The following is a 4,748-nucleotide window of genomic DNA, read 5'->3' as shown; positions in this document are numbered from 1 at the left end:
AAGGTTCTTCTGGCTGGCCAAATAATCAACAAGACAGGTTAGCAGGAGAAAATAATACCAAGTTTAATAACATGTATACATGGGAGAAAGCAGGGACACTGCGTTTCTCCACACAATAGCAGAAATTCTCGTCTTAAATATCATTTTCAGCCAATGACAAAGGAGGATTTTGGGGGTGGGGGAGTCAGTTACAGGAGATTACCACTAAAGCACAGTAAACAAGAGTAAGGTTTATTATACAGCCCCAAGGCCTCATCTTCCACATTGATAAGTTACTAGAAATGAGCTCACCCCCCCTTTTTCTCAATACAGAGAGGGAGATACCTTTACAAATGGAGATTTCCCTTATAAATGTAAATGTCTGTCTGGCAACTCCTTGCAGGGCCATCTAAAGAATGTGGCCAGAGACAGGACTCCCGATAAGATGGGCTTGTTGGTGCCTTTTCTATTGTAACCTCTATCCTAAATTATCTTTTATAGCAGTCATGATAATAACCCCTTCCTAAAACAGATTTTTTTTGGTTTTAAATTCTTTAGGCAGTTTGGGAGGGGAAACTCAAATATTTTTCCTGAGCTCTCTGAGTCCTTATTGTCTTCAGCTCGAAATAATCCGCATACCAGAGTGGTGCTTCCTGGGGCAGCTTGCCCTGAGCACCATCACGTATCAAATAGGTGTCTCCAACTCAGTATGTCTAAATCAGAATTTTGACGTCCCTTCCGCAACTACGCTCTTCCTCTGTTCTTCAATACGTCACATCAAACGGCACCGTCACATACCAGTTGCTCAAACTTTCAAGAGTCATTGCTGAATTCTCTATTCTCCTCACTCCCAGAAGCCCAAGCCACTTGCAAATCTCCTCCTTGTAAAATGCATCCTGAATCTGTTCAGTTTCCTTTGTTGTTGCTCCTATCATACTAGCCAGGTCCCCATGGTCTCGACTAAACCCTGCAATAGTCTCTTCCTCTGATTCTACTGAGCAATCCTACAAATTGCTCTTCACCCAGTAGCCGGAGTGTTCTTTTTCCAACCTACATGTCACTACCATGCTTAACCTCTCATTAAACTTGGAATTAAATCTGGACTCCTTACCAGACCTTACAAAGCCCCTAAATTCTCGTCTTTGTCTACTCTCCTCCCTCAACTCATATGAAACAACCTGACCTTCACTACACTTTAGGCACAGACATTTCTTTTTCCTTAAACATGGGAAGCTTTTTGTCACCACAGGGCCTTTGCACTTAACATTTGCTAAGCTTGCATATCACTTCTCTAGATGATCCTCGGTTAGCTAACCTCATCTTTCATTCTTCAGTCAAAAAAGGCTCTCTCCACTCTAGCACATTATGCTGTTTTAAGATTCACATTTACTATTTCTTTTATTTCTTAATTTAGTAATTTCAGAAACCCTGCCCTTAGAATATTGGATCCATACAAGCAGCGACCTTGTCTGTCTTGGTCACCAATTGATCTGAGAACTGCAGAATAGTATAGAGTCCAATTCAAACTCACTCCTGAAAACTGGATTGAACAGTAACTTTAATATCAATTTATATTTATAAAATAAAATTTAGCTCTTCTGTTTCAGTCATGAAAAAAAATAAAGTATCTCCATCAGGCATTCTGGGACACTAATGTGAGGCCCTTTATAATCTAAGTTACCAGAACATGAATTTAGAACAACTCATAAATATTTATAGTATTATAATTTTAGGCATGATTATCATGCACTATTATTCAAATCACAAATTAGAAAACCCACACAATGAGGTTATCGATAAATAATTTCATTAGAAATAGTCATGACGAGGGCCAGCCCCATGGCTTAGCAGTTAAGTGTGCACGCTCTGCTACTGGCGGCCTGGGTTCGGATCCCAGGAGCGCACCGACGCACCGCTTCTCCAGCCATGCTGAGGCCGCGTCCCACATACAGCAACTAGAAGGATGTGCAACTATGACATACAACTATCTACTGCGGCTTTGGGGGGAAAAAAAAAGGAAGAGGATTGGCAATAGATGTTAGCTCAGAGCCAGTCTTCCTCAGCAAAAAGAGGAGGATTAGCACGGATGTTAGCTCAGGGCGGATCTTCCTCACAAAAAAAAAAAAAAAAAGAAAGTCATGAGGGGGCCGGCCCCATGGCTTAGCAGTTAAGTGCTCCAGCTCCCCTACTGGCAGGCCCGGGGTTCGAATCCTGATGTGCACCGACATACCGCTTGTCCGGCCATGCTGAGGCGGCCTCCCACATACAGCAACTAGCAGGATGTGCAACTACGACATACAACTATCTACTGGGGCTTTGGGGAGAAAAGGGGAAAAAAAAAAGGAGGATGATTGGCAACAGATGTTAGCTCAGGGCCTGTCTTCCTCAGCAAAAAAAGGAGGATTGGCATGGAAGTTAGCTCAGGGCTGATCTCCCACAAAAAAATAAATAAATAAATAGTCATGAGAGAATTTTCAGTTATAAGTAATATTAATAGAGATGAAAGAAAATATTTACATATGACAGCAACCAACACTCCAGTATTTCACAAAATGGAAAGTTATTTTCTTTTTTAAAAATTCTATCCTCTTCCTTATACAGTTATTGGCTTCAAAACAACTACTATTTTTAGATGCTAGGGAATGAAAAGAATTAAGAACTACAAAGTTGGGCATGTAGAATGTGAAACTTTTTTTTTTTTAATAAAACAGTGCTCATCTTGGTTGATAGATGAGTTCATTAAGTAAGTTCATTACTTAATGAACTAGATACTAATACACGTTTTTTCAACACATCTTAAAAAACTAAATAGAATTTCCTCAAACATTTTGTTTTTACTATTAAGGAATCACTAAAGAAAAATATCAGCCATTTTTACCTATTAAACACAGCATTTTAACGATTTGAAAGGGATTTCTTGTGCTCTCTTTGGCAGCACATATACTAAAATTGGAACGATACAGAGAAGATTAGCATGGCCCCTGCGCAAGGATAAAAGGGATTTCTTTAAATTGAACTCATTGTTCTTGATAAAATGAACACTTATTGATATGGAAATGTTTTATTTAAAACATTAAAATTCCATAGAAAATTCACATTATATGGTACACAACCTTCTTTTAAATAAATTTTATCACTTTTTACAGAAAACTTTTGAAAATCATGATCTAACTTTCTTTGAGTTTATTGTTGCTTTTAATTAGTGAACTACTTTCCAGTGAATACCAGCCAGTTGAATAGACACAAATCAGTATCATGTGTTCCATTAGAATAAGGCCTGAGCTTTAAATATTTCCAGCTGAAATTTAATGAAATATCTATGCTTTAGATAAAATTTAAATATTATGTGTGTAAAACATTTTGTGTAAAAGATTAAAATTTTCATCACTCTGTGAGGTTTTTTTCTTTCAAAGCAACAAGGAAAAATATTAACCTCTAATCCAGGATAACACAGAAAAATGTTGGAAATAAAGCCCTTGAGTTAAATTCAGTTTGTCTAACATTGGTATATGAACTGGAATATGTCAATTCATCTCTTTCCACTTCAAGCCCTATGTTAAAAACATGAACAACTAAAATGATACACTTAAAGATGCTGAGCTGATAAAAAATAACATGGAAATATTTATATTGCAATTTTATAGTCAAAGGTTCCCTTAGGTACTGTTCCTCCTTGAATTAAAACTCTTTCATCAATCTAAACAAGCAGCTTCCCTAGTGATACCTGTAACCCAACATCATCTCATGGCTTCACTTATTTGAAAATGCCAGAAGAGCCAAAATTATACTTTTGCTCTATGGTTGGTTTTTAATTTAAAAATCCAATGTCACCTACTACAAAATCCTACACAAATTATATTTTAAAAAAGCATATTGGAGACAATATAGACTTCAATAAATGAGTTATGAGCATTCTTAATAACTAACAAATCACATGATAGCTGGCATGGCAAAAGGTGAGTGGTATTATAACCATCTGGAAATTAGCAAATTTATTCAAGAAATTACATAAGGCAACATTAATGTTTTACAATACACAGCACAAAGTCTACTCATGACTCCCCAAAGACATTCATAATGATTAAAATCTAAACAGTTTAGAAATTAACAGTAAAAATACATACAATGGCTCATCTCTCTAGGCAACTCAAAGCAATGTGCATGATTTTACTTTGCGTTACATTATATAACCTCAAATTTACATTCCCATCACTGCATGAAACAAAATCTATTAGACTCGTATTTTGAGACACAAATATAGCACCTAACAAATGGAAAAGAAAGGAAAGATTTGTCTCTGATTTGAACTATTCAATCATAGCGCCCTGATAACAGCTGCCCTTTAATTATTGCCCATTACTTCCATAGTCCCCAGTCTGCCCATTTTGCCTCCTACGTTTCAGATACTGCCTTTATCTATAGGACAATAAACGCCAACACATAAAACAGATACAATTTTCCACGCTAATATTGTTGCTAACTACGGATTCACTAAAAGGAAACTACTGCTTAAAACCGTATTTAAATGCGCTCTGTCTCTGGATAAATTCTAAAAGTGGCTTTGGGCTAAAATGTTAAAAAGAATCTGAGGTTGTATGGAAGATGCAGGCACTGCTTACTAACTGAGTTTTAGAACCATGAATCACTTTGGAAACACCAGTTATTCTTAAGAAAGTTTGATCTATCGGGAACAAAGAAGAAAGGAAGACAGGGATTTAGACACAGGCTGCCACCTTTGCTTCTGGGTTTTCACTGGAAACATTTGGGTT

The 4,748-nt window shown here is 37.0% G+C and overlaps 1 non-coding gene across 1 annotated transcript; it reads left to right on the top strand.

Moving 5' to 3' along the window:
• The first annotated feature begins 2,898 nt into the window (after positions 1 to 2,898).
• On the top strand, positions 2,899 to 3,004 carry LOC131421560 (U6 spliceosomal RNA). The gene has a single exon (XR_009223901.1). It is a non-coding gene; the product is annotated as a U6 spliceosomal RNA (small nuclear RNA).
• Positions 3,005 to 4,748: the final 1,744 nt, after the last annotated feature.

This window comes from Diceros bicornis, chromosome 2 (genome assembly GCF_020826845.1).
Source record: "Diceros bicornis minor isolate mBicDic1 chromosome 2, mDicBic1.mat.cur, whole genome shotgun sequence".
NCBI classification, from domain to species: Eukaryota; Metazoa; Chordata; class Mammalia; order Perissodactyla; family Rhinocerotidae; genus Diceros; species Diceros bicornis.
The sequence above is the reverse complement of the archived record's forward strand: the minus strand, read 5'-3'. Positions and strand labels throughout refer to the sequence as shown.